This window comes from Miniopterus schreibersii, assembly GCF_964146895.1.
Source record: "Miniopterus schreibersii genome assembly, chromosome: 13".
In the NCBI taxonomy this organism is placed as follows: Eukaryota; Metazoa; Chordata; class Mammalia; order Chiroptera; family Miniopteridae; genus Miniopterus; species Miniopterus schreibersii.
This window is the reverse complement of record NC_138113.1, coordinates 7,953,517-7,969,658: the sequence shown is the minus strand read 5'-3', so window position 1 is coordinate 7,969,658 and position 16,142 is coordinate 7,953,517. Positions and strand designations below refer to the sequence as shown.

At 44.9% G+C, this 16,142-nt stretch overlaps 1 long non-coding RNA gene across 1 annotated transcript; it reads right to left on the bottom strand.

Moving 5' to 3' along the window:
* Positions 1-4,617: 4,617 nt before the first annotated feature.
* LOC308566208 lies at positions 4,618-14,400 on the bottom strand. Its single transcript, XR_014000140.1, has 3 exons — positions 14,191-14,400; positions 5,841-6,280; positions 4,618-4,697 (listed from the first exon to the last, which is right to left on the bottom strand). It is a non-coding gene; the product is annotated as an uncharacterized lncRNA (long non-coding RNA).
* Between the last annotated feature and the right edge of the window lie 1,742 nt (positions 14,401-16,142).

Below are 16,142 nucleotides of genomic sequence, written 5' to 3'. Positions count from 1 at the left end.
GGGAGGGGAGGGGGGCGAGAGGGGAGGGGGGCGGGAGGGGAGGGGGGCGGGAGGGGGCGGGGGGGGCGGAGGGGGAGGGGGCGGGAGGGGGAGGGGGCGGGAGGGGGCGGGAGGGGGAGGGGCGCGTCTGGAACAGGAGGCGACGCACATGCACGTGGCGGCCAACAGCTGAGGGCGCGTTCGCAGCCGGTACTGGACACACACGAGGGGTTCGCTTTCCCTTCTTTCCAGCTCACACGCCGCACAGCACTTCTATTTCTTTTTTCTCCCTTAACTTACCTTTATTGTTGTAAGTATTGCAGGTGTCCCCTTTTTCCCCCCATTCTTTCTTTTTTAAAACTCCAAAAGCTCCAGTTACTTTGAATGTGCAGTAAAGCATGACCCCCAGGAAGCGGCCCCGCAAGCACGGGTTTCTCCAGGAGAGGCTTCCTCACCCGGACTCTGTCTGGCCCTCCACGAGGGACAAAGGACAGGCCCACGACACGCTCTGAACCCACCCAGGCTCTGAACGCCGCTGAACCCACCGCGGGGCGACCCTCCCTGAACCCGCACCCACGGGGGTGAGGGCAGCGGGGCCGTTGGGAGGCGGCGGGAGCCAAGGCCACCCCCCCAACCCCGCCACACGCGGCCAAGCGCCCGGCCGCTCCTCTGAGGCCAGAGCCACCAGGGCTCAAGGAACACGACGCCATGGGACACAATAACGCCTAGACCATAAAGAAACGGAGCGCGGACTTACGCAGGGAGCGCCCCCAGCGCAGCTGGAGAAGCCGGGCCAAGATGGCGCCGCACTGGGCGTCTGCTCGCGCCCGGGAGGCCCCGGCGCATGCGCAGAGCTTGGAGGCCCCGGGGGGGGGCGGGGCGGGGGCTGGGTCGGTTCCCCCCGCCCCCGCCCCCACCCCCCCGCACCGCACTCCCGCCCCCACCCCCACCCCCACCCGGGCCGCGTGGGGCCAGGATGGCCTCCCTCGGCCCCGTCAGAGCTCCAGGCTCCAGGCGGACGACCTCACGGGCTCGTTTCTCAGCAGCAGGCTGGGGGCCCTGTTCCAAAGCAGTGACGTCCAAACCCGGCTCGCTTTTTATCAAGAAGCGAGAAGAGCCACCGTCCAGCTTCCTAAAGACACCTCGGAGCCTGAGCCCCGCCCGAGACTCCGCGCGAGGAAGCGGGAGGGGAGCCCTGCATCTCAAATGGTTTGAAGTTCCACGCTCCGAGGTCCGTACGATGCCGCCGAAGTTAGAAAAGTAAAAAGGAATGAATTTCAGCTGTATCGCTTTTTTTCTTTCCGCTTTCCATCACTCTTAATAAATTACAAAAAATAAATGAATCACAAAAATGAAATCGTCCTTGCCCTTAAGAAAGCGAAAAAGGAGTATAATGTAGCAACGGAAGTGAGACACAAACACGAGGACCTGCGAGAGAAGATACTATGTAGCCGCAGAGCAGACGCGTTGCGCAGAGGAGATCCTGCGGCTGGAGAGACGGGAACGTGTGCGGAAGGAGCCGCATCTACAGCTGTGCCTCCCTCGTGCGAGATCCGCCAGATGAGGAGCTGGAGATAAGTGGGCACCTGAATATTTCTCATCTTTTTTTTTGCTATACCTTGAAGCAAAATAGCTTCATGAATTTTATTTCCTGGAGACTAGGCCGTCAGTTCACAAGTATTTATTGGGTGCATACGGTGAGCCAAGCAAACAAGCAGGTGGTAATGATTCAGAGCGATCAGTGTTAAGATAGGAAAGGGCACGATCCGATCAATTACCGGCAGGGGTTTTTATCTCGCTGACTCCTACCCTCTAAGCATAGATAGTTCTCTGACTTCGATGGCAAGGCCAGGATCGCAGGGCGCTCGCTCAGCCTTACCAATCATTTAACCCTGACCCTGAGCTGAGCAGCAGCTACTTAGTAGGATGTTGCAGTCGTCGAGTGGATCACTAGTGTTAACTCTGGCATCCTGCAAGGAATCGGTCAAGAATTGTGATAAAAATGACGGGCACAATCCGCGGTGTGTTACTGCTTCTGAGGAAGCTTTGGGATAGAGCTATGTACTGACTCTTGTCTGTAAATCCAGCGGCTGTGTCAATTGTGAGATTACTCACGAATGTGGTCACTATATTGCAGTGCACTTTGTGGTGTGGGGATTTATAGTGTGGCAGGCTTTATTCACGACCACCACCACCACCACCCCACACACACCCCACCCCCGATAATTTAAAATTATAAAACTTTTCAAACATATCAAAAGTTCAGAAAGTAATGTAACATGTCCTCCCCATAATCCCTAAAAGATAACATTTTACTTCTCTTGCCTTCAGATCTGTCTCTGTTTTTGTCATTTTATTTGTAACGATACAGCTGAAGTCGCCTTTGCCACCTCCCCCACCCCAGTTCCTTCAGGCTTCCTTCCTCCCAGCGGAAACCAAAATCTTGAAGTTGGTAAATTGGCATTCTAATTCTTACTTATTAAGTGAGAATTTAAAATAAAATTTTAAATTGAAAAACTAAAACTAAAGCTAAAAGTTAGAATTTTTAATTTTAATATATGTATATATGCATAAACAATATAGACTATTGTTTATGTAATACAAATACGCAAATGTGCAACATTTTATATACCCTTCTGAAACTTTAGTCTAATTTAAAGTTACACTTTCAAGATTTTTAGATACAGGGTGGGGCAAATGTAGATTTATTCTTGTATTATTATTTATTTATCATTGTATTATTTTCCATAGGAACGACTGGAAACCTACTTTTGCCGCACCCTGTATGTTTGTAGGTTTTTAGTTGTAAAGCAAAACTTGATACTGAAAGACTTAACACTGTCAGATCATGCTGCTTCAGTGTGTACTGTTCAGGAGAACCCTGAGAAGTATGCAGAAGACGGGGAAGGGAAAATTGCAAATATCTAGTGAGGTAAAATGTTATGTAATGTAAACTGAAAAAAATATCTAAGGCAATTATGCTTTTATCTTCCAGAAGAAACCATGTTGCAGGAAGTTAAACAGCTTGTCTAAGTGATTAGAGACCAGTTTAGATTATGTAAAGACAACTAAGGGCCCAGTTTGTAAGACAAGAAAAGAACTGGCTTTAAAAAAAAAAAAAAAAAATGCATAGGGAGGAATATTAATGCTGTGACTCATTTACGACCCAAGGCAGGGGACCATAGGTGAGAAGTGACGCAGGCCTGTGTCTGGGCATTGCCACATTTCTGACCTTTCTTCCATCCACTGAGGATAGAAGAAATACACAAAAATAAAGCCTGCCACACTATAAATCTCCACACCACAAAGTGCACTGCAATATAGTGACCGCATTCATGAGTAATCTCACAATTGACACAGCCGCTGGATTTTTTTGTGAGAAAAGCTAAGTCTTTTAGAATGCTTCTGAGAAGAATCTAATCTATTTGGAGGACAAGTGTCATCTTCAAGACAAGATACATCAACTGAATTCTGAATTTCTTATCAGTAGCAGCCTTCCCTGGCCTCACCGTTGGGCTGCAAGAGGTGCCCCTCTTCTGAGTTCTGACAGCACCCTGGACATCCGCTCGGTGGAACACTTAAATTATTTTTTTTAAGATTCTTATTTTTTTATCTGCTTTTCCCACTAGACAGTGAGCATATCCAGAATGCAGACATCGTTAGCATTTGTGTAGTTTTCAGTTTTCCAGGGACTCTTATCAGAGGTTCTAAGGCAGGCATACTCTCCCATCTCTGGGGGATAGTGTTTCATTTTTCAGGTGTTCATAGGCCAGTTGGCTCCTTTCCAGATTAGTGACTCAAAGGTTAGCACCATAGCCGAACTCCGCCGCAAGACCTGGGGTCAGTCGGAGTGGAAAACAGCACTGGGTTCCACCGGTACCGGGGCTGGACTCGGCAACGAGCGCCCTCTACAAAACCGCGCTGGAGTGTGCTCGGTGTCGTTACACGGGCTTCAACTCAGATGTTTTTCAGGTGGCATTGTCAGTTGGGCCCTGGGTGAGCTTTATCTTCTGCTGTGTCAGCCATGCTTGTGGGAGATGCTAAAGAAACAAATCGCCCGGTGACTCCTTTAGGGCCTGAAAGAATGCGAGCACCTTCCCGGCCGCCTGCCTTCCTGGAAGGGCGGGGCACATGGCAGGGTAATACAGCTATTGAAGATTCTGATTTATGTCCCAGATCATGTACCCAGATCCCAGAGAAGAAATCAGAAATTTTATGATGTTCCTTGCAGGTTCCAGATCATCAGACCTAATCCTAGATCTTACCCCACCCCCTTTTTTAACTGCTTTTTCTGAGTAGAACTTTTCAATTGCAACATTATAGTGGATTCTCTGGGTAAGAAACGTGTTTTCACCAAACCTCTGGGTTCTGATGTGTCCATTTACACCCCTCAGGTGAAAGTTACAACAGACACGGTGTCTTTTTTCAGAAACGTCTGTGTCAGTGCAGACATTCCGTCAGTTTGAGAAGAGACAGCAATCAAGTCCATGGCTGTCCCCATAAAGCGTTGACCTGTGACAGCGGGTCATTAGCCCCAGAGCCATGAGAAGACCTCTCTGGAACTCCTCCAGCCTCTGCTGCCAAGGCTCCTGGGACTAGAGCCCAGCAGACAGAAATGCACTGTTCTTTTCAGGAACTTTGGAGTGAAGAAATCATATTTGTAGAAACCTTTGCCCAGAGTTATAAATCTGTGTGCCACGCAGCAGATGTCTCTGACTCTGGAACAGAGAACAAAGAGCACATTAGTCAGTCACACAGAGGAAAACACCAAAGATGCAGAATCCACCGGGGTGCTAATAACCTCCCCCGTCCCCTCCCCTCCCGGAGGACCACCTGTCTTCCCTTGGACTCCTCCAGTAGAGATTTCTTGGAGCATTTCGGCTCCAAATCTAGGTGTTTTTTATAATAAAACTAATACCAAGATCATCCCTGAGGCCCTAGCGATCCATTTTTAATGCTGATGACTTTAGCTCCTCCACAGAGTCATAAACCTCAAGGTGGCCAGCAGCCTGAAAGTCTGAGTTTCACTTCATGGTAGAGGCGAGGGAGTGACCTACAACCCAATGACACGAAGCCCCTCAGAGGCCCACCCATCCCCACTACACCTGCCGGGTTCTTTAAAACATTGATCTGACTCATAAATACAATACATTTTCATTGATGAAAAAATTTCAAATTATGTAAACTATTTAAAAAGGAAAACACTTTCATAATCCCAGCACAATACACTTTGTTCAATATGCTTTTTTGGGGACTAAAAATAAAACTAACGTTAAATCTTACAGAATACAAGGGGGAAATGTGGATTTCATCTTTTGATGTTTAAATCGTAAATTTTTGCCACTTATTACATAAAACATCAAAGCACACTTGGACAGGGACCTTGTTTGAGACAGGCCATGTGTTCCAACAGTGTGTGAAACACCGTGAAGTCAGCCAGCTCCACGGGAGTGAACAGCAGGACGCTCTCTGTGAAGGTCCTGGCCGTGCCCAGAAAGCCCTGCACTCCTAATTGGCCAAATCCTGCTACTCTCGCTTGCAGGGCACAGCCCATAATCAGTGGAGGGATTCCAGGGGTGTGTGATATGACCCCTGAGTTCTTATTACAGGCGCTACAATTCAGGCAATTAAATTTGAGAGAAAGCAACCCTAGTGGGTAAAACCAAGTGATTGTGGTTTGCAGATTTGGGTCAACCTTGCCCTGAGATTAGGGCTGCCCTGCAGAGGTGAAGAGACAGATCCTTGGAAGGTGGCTTCCAACATTACGTGAAGTTATCCGGGCCTAGAAAGGGGTCCTGGTGAGAAGGAAGATGGGCTGAACGCTAAGCCAGGTTCTACCGGCCCTAACTCCAAGCACTTACTGAAACAACACCTGGTTGGGCGTGATCCTAGGTGGTTCTGTAAACTCTGCAGACCATGTGGGACATCTGACAGCAGGTCTGCTCACAAATAATGGCTCCCCGGCCCTGGGGCTAATGGGTACGCTCCTGCCTATTTGTCTTGCTTTCCATTGCATTCAGTCTCCAGCGGGAATGGGCACGAGCAATGACTGGGACCCCTCCCGGCTGCAGTTTCGCCATCGCACAGCCACAGGGTTGGCTGAAGGGATGGGCACAGCGCTCTCCCAGCTCTGCATTCTCTGCTCAGTGGCTCTAAAGACTCAATGTCCTGCATCAGGGTTGGAGCGGTCGCTACTCCAGCCCCACGGTGCTGGCCCTTGGAAAAGCTGAGCCATCGTCCCTCTCACCCCAGTTCCCTGCGTCATTCACGGAGTGGGAGGGAAGGACGACCGGCCCGGGGCCTTTGCAGGATGGGAAAGGAAAGAAAAAGGTCAGTGAGAGGCTGTACTTTTGCTTTTTTTTTTTATTTTTTATTGATTTGCTCTTTATTTTTACTTTTTTAGTTTCAGATGCCCATGACACGAACTTACTACCACTTTTGTTTGCAGAGCACGTTACGTCAATTTCTCAGCAAGCATTGTGTCGATTACTAGGATAATTTGCCCTTAATTTCACCGGGCTCCTGAGAAGGCCTTTAAACTGCTCGGAATGCAGGCTCCTTTTCCGAAAGCTTAAGTAGTCAGCTCTCTAACAGCTGTGAGGTGGGAAATTACAAATCTTTCTTTTGAACAGTGAGGAGACCACAGCACACGGATATGAGCCACGGGAAGGGAGCTGAATTCATGTCACTGGCAGGGTCACAGGAAGGTGTACGATTACAGATCTGCAGCGGAGGGGAGGGACTGCCCAGCACGAGTGAAATCACAGGCCGTCTAAGTACCACCCCCCCCACCCAACCCCAGACTGGGCTCAAAGGCAAAGCGCTGACTGGTGGCCGCATCTGGATAAACAGCCAGATAGTAATTTTATTTTCCCACTCACTGTCTTTCTTTCAGGCTTACCATCTGAAACCAGCTACCTTGTCCCTTCTTTATGCTCCGGCACTGACAACCCATGAAGGTTAGACGTTAAAATTGCCCTCTTTCATCTCAGGCCAGAATGACAAAGCCTTCAGGTCTCTCTGGCGAGCAGAGGGACACCAAATCAACAGCGGTGCAGAAAGAGAGTGGCTCAGGACCTCAGGTGAGCTGGGTCATCTCTGTCCTCTGTCCTGAGGACGAAGGGGTCCTGAAACGAGATGCCTCCCCAAACACCAAGGAACAGCTCTCTTGCGTAGTACCAGCCCTTTGGGTAGAATAGTGGATCTCGAATTCGGGAACTCAAAGAAACTCTGTGAAGTCATTCAGTTTATTTCCTGCTTTCAAATAATGAACAAGGATTCACTGAATTATTTCCTGCACCCACAGGCCTGTACTGGGAAGAAATTCCGCCCAGAGCATCTTTCAGGACTTGAATTATCTCAAAGTGTCCTTTGGAAATCTTTTCCAGTGTCTCACTAACATCAGCCACGCGGTTAATGTCTAACCTAAATCCTTCCTGCTACGTATTAAGTCGTTTATTTTCTTTGAAACCTTAAGAAAGATGGGAGAAAAGCAGCTCTCCTTTCCCGGGATCTTTCCTTAATGTGTAAGCTTGCCTTTGCTACGATCCAGAGCAAACAGAAATTAATGAAAATGAAGGCAATAGCAGAAGCTCTGCTTTGTTCATGGAGAGAGAGATACGGCTTCAGACGCATCACACATGGGCCTAAGAGACTAAGAAAGAACTTAAGCCCATAGAAAGTAGAAAGAAGAAATAAAAAGACAAGAAGCAGACATGGGTAAAACAGCCAACAAATAACTCCATTTCCTCTGCCTCCTACCTCATTTCTTCTCTTTTTTATAGCAAAACTCTTCAAAGCAATCATTATTCTCACTGTCCCCAGTTGCTCCCCATATTTTTTAAACCCTTCCAACCATGCTTCCATCTTCAACACTCCATCAAAATTTATTTTGTTAAGGCCACCACTTGTACAATTCAACTTTAATTTTATTTGACCTATCAGGGGGTTGATCATGTCATTTATAATTTAGGGCACCTTTGAGAGTAAACAGAAGTGCTGTTAATTATAACACCTAAAAATAGGCATAAATTGGGTCATATGACCACCCTACCTATCAATAGCATTTAATCCTAGGTCATTGCAGGACATAGAGTGCACAGTAAATATTTACTGAATAGATTACATTTATCAACCCCTCAAACCCTCCCCCACCTTTTGTGCTGCTGTGGTTAACTGAATAAAATTAAGCGTTTGGCAAGGTTAATTTAAAAAGAGAAGTCACACATACACACAAAAACATTAATAATGAGTGAATGGTCATAGATAGATATATGTGAAGGGCAAAAGAAAATTATAAGGGAATATTATACAACTTTATACTAACTCACTGATAACTCAAGCGCCCACCTGGCACCGTACATAGTTATTACAATATTGTTGACTATTTCCCCTATGCTTTACTTTCCACCCCATGCCTGTTTTATAGCTACCAATTAGCACTTCTCAATCCCATCGCCTTATTTTTTGAAGGCAGCTGAGAGGGTTCATTGCAGATGCATGTCTTTTCACTATCTTTCCTTTCCTACTCAGAAATACTAAGTTCTCCCCTGTGTGATGAAAAAATTAGGTAAGATATTGAAAGGAGCCTGCACTAGGAGCCAGAAGACAAATGTAGCCGCCCTTCAACCAGCCACATATTTCGGGGCCCCGGCAATGACTTAGCCTCACGGGGCCTGGAGCTCTTCACCTACGAGACAGGAGGACACTACCCGCCTGTTATTTTCCAGGCTTGCTTTGGTTTGTCTTTAAGGATTTAAAGAGAATGAACATCTGGCAATGAATAAAGAAGTACATAAGTGGGAGATTCCAGCATTAGTTTGAAGGGTGTGCGTTGAGCAAAAAAAATTTTTTTTAAATGAAGACACATCAGTTGCAATGTACTTGCAACACCCTTTGTCTCCAGGCCAGATGAGCTCAACCCCCTGTTTACCACCATCCAAATGTGCCCGGAGCGTGTGTCCTTGTACTTAGGCCCTACCCAGTATAGTCGCATTTGCAGCAATTTGCTCAATGTCTACTTCATAAATGGTTTTGAAAGAAGGGAAAGGTTAGGGATAACCTTTAATCATAAGGAAAATGTTGAGTTATGTTCATTAGTCTCTGAGAGCGTGTCTTCATAGATAGATTTCCTCTGGAATGACAAAGCGAACGAAAGTGGCTGCAAGGAAAGCAGCTATCTAGGGTGCTACCATTCAGGGGAATCCAGGAGAGGTTATAATTTAATTTACATTTTTGTACAGCTTGGCAATGATTGGTTTTATTCCAGGATTTCAGATCTTTCTGAAAAAGAAATAATAAAGTAATTAAGATTGTAAAAAAAAAAAAAAAAAAAGGTTTAGTGATAAAACTCCCCAACAGCAAAGCAATGTACTGTATGAAAGGTCTTTAAAATAAAAGAAAATGGAGAAAAGGTGGTTCTAATGAAATTTTATTTCTAGGGGCAGATATAATCAAACTCCCCAAATATAAGTGCTTTTTTTATTATATTATTGTCTTATTCATTTGTTTGTGTGCAGAGGATTTTATCCTAAGATTATATATGTGGCTGAATAAACTTCTTTGTGTCTGTAGATTTTATATTTTAGTGGAATATTTGCATATAAATGTTTTCAACAAATCATGAAACCATTGACAATTTATGAGACATGAAGAGCTGCATTAATAAATTTGTTGGAAGAGAGGAAAAAGTGTCATTGCTCCTGAGATCTTAAATATTGAAGTTTATCTTTTCCAAAGTGATATAAAAATGTATTTCTAATGTCAAAAACATATACATATATGAAGGAATTAAAATAGGTTTATATCAATGGATTGGAGAGTATGAGGCTTGGAAGATAACTTGAAGCCAAATGGGTATAGGGTCTTGAAAACTTTAGCTTGGGTGGGGCCTCAGATGATTTGTTGTTTAATTAAAACTTTAATCTTATTTTCAGAAAAATAAGGTGGCACAAATCCCTCCAATGTCTTGTAAACCCTTCCCAGGTGCACAAACTAGAATTCATAAGGGGGAACCTGGCTTATAGCCAGTGGGTAACCATTGCAGATTCTGGGTTGAATTACAAGAATGGCACAATCATAACTGTTTGGAGGAGATCTCTTGTGGTGATTGAGGATCAGTCAGGCTGAGGAGATCCTTAAGGCCAGTTAGGAGTCTCTTTGTGTTGGATCTGAGGTAATAACAGCCAAGACAAAAGTGATATCCAAGGAAATGGGAGGAAAAGGGACAGAAGTGGGACTATGGCTTGGAATCTTGATTGACGTGACTGCTACTGACACTGTGACATGACTTTTCTCATGTTTCATCTGAAAAATAAAGTTGCATCAGATGATCTCTAACAGCTCTGGCGTCTGTGACTAAAATGACCATCTGGAGGTAGGTCAGGAGTAGATACAGTGCAGACCACATCCCTCTTTCTCTCCGTAAGTAGAGTTCAGCTGTAAATGCCTGATCCACACTAGTCTTATCTTTTTCTCCCTCTTGAGAACCTGAGAAATAGAGAGATTGGAAATTTGTAGTTGAATTCCATTGATGGTAGAATGGTAAACCCAAAGGCTGTTAAATCTTGCCAATGAGACCCCAGAGTTCCCAAGGGCTACTTGTTTAACTTTCCCTGGAACCCATACAATACCCTATATTCTTCCATAAAGTTCTCCTTTTAAAGTTAAACTAGCCTAACTTATTGCTCATGCTTTAAAACGAAAATACTTCAACTAAGCAATGCTTAAAAGACTAGACAGTACAAAATTTTCTGCTGTCTTTGAGGAATGTGTTCCATCAGAGAAATGTCGCCCACTGCCCACCACACACACACACACACACACACACACACACACACATACCCCAGAAAGTTGTAATTAAGTTACCAAAATTTTGACTGACTTGTGAGCAAAGCACATTTATCCAGAATAGTGAAAATGCTAAGCAACGAAATGTGTCCCTCTCTCAACATTCAATATTTTTGAGGAACTATTTTTAGATTTTTTAGATTATGATTATTGTTATAATCATTATTACTCAAAAAATTAAAGTCTAAAATGTTTCTAAATTGAAGGATAAGAAGAAAAGTGTCATTGTCATCATTGTTGAAGAAATCTCCTGAATGGATAAAAATTACATAGTAGGAAGAACACAGATTTTGTAATCAAAGAGACCAGGTTCAGCATCATACTTCCCTATTTCAAACTATATTACAAAGCTACGGTTATCAACAACTGTGGCATGAAAATCAGGCACATAGATCAGTGGAACAGAATCGAGAGCGCAGAAAAAAAACACATACATATAAGGTCAATTAATTTACAACAAAGGAGCCAACAATATACAATAGGGGAAAAAGTATCTTCAATAAATGGTGTTGGGGAAATTGAACAGCCACATGCAAAAGAATAAAACTGTATTCCTATCTTACATCCTACATAAAAATCAACTCAAAATGGATTAAAGATTTAAGTTTAAGACCTGAAACGGTAAAAATCCTAGAAGAAAACATGAGGGTAAGCTCCTTGACATCAACCTTGGTAACAGTCTTTAGGATTGACACCAAAAGCAAAGGGAACAGAAGCAGAACTAAGCGTGTGGGACTACTTAAAACTAAAGAGCTTTTGCAGAGCAAAGGAACCGACTGACAAAATCAAAGGACAACCTACGGAATGGGAGAAAATACTTGCAAACCATGTATTTGTTAAGGGCTAGTGTCCAAAACACATAAAGAGCAAGTACATAACAAAAGAACAAACAATCTGATTTTAAGATGGATAGGGAACTAAACAGACATTTTTTCCGAAGAAGACATACAAATGGCCGGTGGGTTCAAATGTCAACACTGGCGCGGTCCCTGCCCATCCGTGCAACCTCGATATTGCCCCGTCCTGTTGGAGGCTACTCATCCCAGACGCACCACCCCAGGACGTCAGCCATGAAACTGGGTCAGACCAGACTACCACCCCTCCAGCTCGCTCCTAAATGCCGCCCTTGACACCCCCCCTTTCAGATCAATGTGACCTGCCTGTGCCAGAACCTAGCACCTCCTCCTTCCCCCAAGAATCCTCGTGGATTTCGTGCTGCTTTCCGGGTGTGGCTCTAAGACCCTTCAACCCCTTTCCTCCTGCTGTCTGTCTCCAGGTTTAGATTTGGGAGGAAAACCAATTCTGGTTTGTCATCTTCTCATTTTGGAGATGAGGAGACTGATGAATAAAGATGCTTTAGTGACCAGCCCAAAGTCACACACCTAGTGGACACGAATCAAGGTAGCCTGGTTCCAGAGCCATTGATTTTAGCACTCTCTCTGCTGTAGGGAAACTAAACAGTTTAAATTAGTGTGTGAATAGAGAAATAGATCAATGAAAGAGAATGAATAGTCTGGTAAGAGACCAATACACATGAGGATTTTGTAAATAATAAGAGCAGCATTTCAAATCGATGGATTTTTCCATAAATGGTGTTAGCAAAAAATATTAAAGCTGGACCTTTCCCTACTCTTTATGTGAAAATACATTACAGACAGACCCAATAAGTAAATGTTTTAAACAATGAAATCATATAGGCAGTAGAAGAAAACATAGAATTTTTTAGCAGGGAAAACAAAGAAAGAGATACAAGTAATATTCCTTATAACCATTCATTCTTCTGAGACTATATCCTACCACTTGACTCATATGGAGCCACCAGGGAACTTTCTGGAGTGATGGAAATATTCTATAGCTTAATAAGGGTAATTAATTATGCATTTGTCAGAACTCACCAAACTGTGCATCTAAGATCCACTCATTTCACTGTAAATAACACTTTGGTTATTAAAAAATGAATATATGCATTTATATCAAATTAAAAATAATTATGAAAAAGACGTGTGTTTTCTTCCAAAGTTCTGTTGGAAATCTAGATTCAAGTCTGAATATAGTCTGCGGCATAAAGCAGGAGGAAGTCCACAGCATCCCGCGTAGCCAAGCCCTGCTCTCGGGGGGACAGATTTCCCGGAGGCTTGCCCCACCTGGGACATGCACCTGGCCCTGCCCCTAGGCCCCTCTGCCTTGCTGGTCTTACCTAAGGGGGAAGGGCACTAAGAGCCACTTGTGAAGGTCACATCCCAGGGACCCAGGCTCACTAAAACACTGAGGTTTTACCGTAAAATTGTAGAACACATCCCCTCCCTGCCACCTCCCCACCACACCAACAGGGCTCTAACACAACAGTGGGTTACAGCTGAACTTCAAGGCTGACTCTAGCCTGGCCGATATGGCTCAGCGGTTGAGCATCGACCTAGGATCCAGGAGATCGGGGTTCGATTCCCGGTCAGGGCACATGCCCGGGTTGCCGGCTGCAGCCAATCAGTGACTCTCATCATTGATGTTTCTCTCTCTCTCCCTCTCCCTTCCTCCCTCTGAAATCAATAAAGATATATTTTTTAAAAAAAGACCGACTCGAAGGAGGAGTTCTTACAAAATCCTGAAGACAACAACGGAGACATAAAAGACACTACGGAAATGTGAAGCCTCTGTCACCTACAGTGACAGCAAACATCACCCAAGGCACAATTCGCAGCAGACCTGCATGGCTTCGTCTATTTTAATCATTCATAAACTTACTAAGCTTATCACACTCTTTTGCTGGACTTTCGATTGGCTATATAGCGAAAGACGCCTAAGCTCTCTAATGCTTTCCTCATTGTGTAAATGATTGTACTATTGTGTCATCTGATTTCTGTCTATCTTACTGCTCTTCTTGCAACTGAAATCCTTGAAGGACAAGGACTGTGTTCTCCTTTCTTGTACCTTCATAGAGAGCTTAACTCGGTGCTGGGTGCATGAATTTAGCAGATAAATGTTTCTTTTCTTGCCCCGGCCGGTGTGGCTCAGTGGGTTGGGCATTGTCCCGTGCACCCAAAGGCTGACTGTTCGAGTCCTGGTCAGGGCACATGCCCAGGTTGTGGGCTTGATCCGCACCCAGTAGGGGGCATGTGCAGGAAGAAGCCAATTTCACATTGATGTTTCTCTCTCTCCCTTCCTCTCTCTCTAAAAAGCAATTAAAAATCTTTTTAAAAATAATTATTTCCTTACATCCTATTAATTAATACCTAGGACTTACTGAATGCCTGCTATGTTCCCGCACTGTCTGAAATGCATCACCTGTATTAACTCATTTATTCCTACGAGATGAAACTATGTTATCCCCTTTTCACATACGTGGCACAGAACGGTTATGTATCTTACGTAGCTGGTGGCAGAACCAGTGGCAGATCCAGCAGCCGTGCTCGTCCTCTGGATGCGTCTCCCACACACGAAGGTAGCACCCGCCTTCTGCTCTGCCCTCAGACCTCTTCTGTCTCCAAATAGTCTGAAAAATTAAACTCTTGTCTCAATACAAAGTGACAATGCAGAAAGACGTTGTGAGAGAACACAAATCCCCGGAGAGCAAAGAGGTATTTGCTAATGGCTTCACTCGATAGGGCAAGTCCTGGATTGGGCAATCAATGCGTAGAGAGGCTTCTGACCTGACTTTTGGACAGAATGCTGCTCTCTTCCCAAAATCTTATCAAACACGAGATTGAAAGGTGAGTCCTGTCACATCCTGTCACGTTGCAACATCGCCTGTGTTCCTCCTACGGACGGGGTTCTGTTTGATTTCATATTAGGGAAGGCCTCCTGTGTTAATTCGTGCCCAGGCACTGGATTCAGGCAGCCACGGGACTCTGCTTCCTCCCATTCCTTACCTAGGAACATACTGAGAGGGCTGAACACACTTTACAACCGGTTCCGGAAGAATTAGTAAACAGGGGACTTCGCATCATCTGAAACATGTACGTTGAGTCCTACAGTATATCACATGGAAGCAGGTACAATAAAGATATTTGTAGAACTAACAAAGATCGTGACCGACATTCAGAGTTGCTGGGCCTTCTTTCTGCCCTTCCAGCCACGTTCCCCTCTTGCTCTCCTTTCCCAGCCTGACCTTCCCACTTCTCCCCTCAGCTCCCCTCTCCCCCTGTCCTTTCCATTCCAAGTACCCACAGGACCATGTTACTGTCACCTTTCCCCTCCTAGGTCATCTAGGAAAAGAGCCTCCTATGAACACAGGTAAAAATACGTATATATAGTGTATATTCACACAGACTTTTTCACCCATACGCTCATCTATTCATTCAATAGATTAGTCAGTGCCTGTTTAGTCTTAACTGTCCTTACCCCACCTCCCCAGGCACACATGTATCTACCTTTGGACAGATGGATGTTTGTGTTTCCTCAAGGACATTGGATTTAGCTAGAGAGGACCAAGATAGCAGAGATTGGGACATATTCTTGATAGCTTACTAGTGATCACTGAGTCAGAGCCTGGAAAAGTCCAGATCTACAAGTTATAGCCTTAGGAAAACCAGCTATTTGGAAAAAAATAAGCAGAAACGAAATCCTTCCTGTCTGGAGCTTTCATTGACCTTTCTGGAACTCACTCCCTCTCTCTCTCTCTCTGAGCCCTGGGGAAAGCCCACACTCAGGTAGGTGCCAGTGTCCCTCTTTCAGGCCCGCCTAACTGTCCCCTGAAGAAGCCCTACAAGCTTAGGAAATGTTTCCAGTGACAACCCATCCAATGATGGCTCATAGAACATCACAGATCTGATATCACACATGAAGTGTAATTATACCTCATAAAAGGCATGATTACTAAGTATTACATAAGGTCTTAGCACAAAGATGTCATAAGGAAAAATGTCAAAACCAGGACATGGCTTTTGACCAAGATTATGATACCATCCTGCTTCTCAGGGGGTCACTGAGCACCTCCTGGGCACCGAGCATGGCCTCAGGTATTGCATTGCTGGTCCTTGCGGCACTGACAGCCAAGCTGGGGAGGCTAGACAGGCTCAAATGTGATGGGCGCAGCCTGACACAGTGGGAAAAGCCCTTGATTTGGAATCTGAAGACTGGTCATAGCTCCCAGTGTCACTGCTTACTAGCTGAAACACTCAGTTCAGAACTGTTGTGAGGCTTTGTTTTAGGTGCTATGTAAATTATGTATGGATAAAAAATATTTTTACGGTTTTTAAAGAAGAATTGAAAACAGTAGAATTCCTCGTCAGGTTCAATATCACCCAATAAGAAAAGCCAGTGCTTTGCAAACAATCACCCACTGGCAGCTCACGAAGTTAATTTAATGGGGGAGTGGCCAT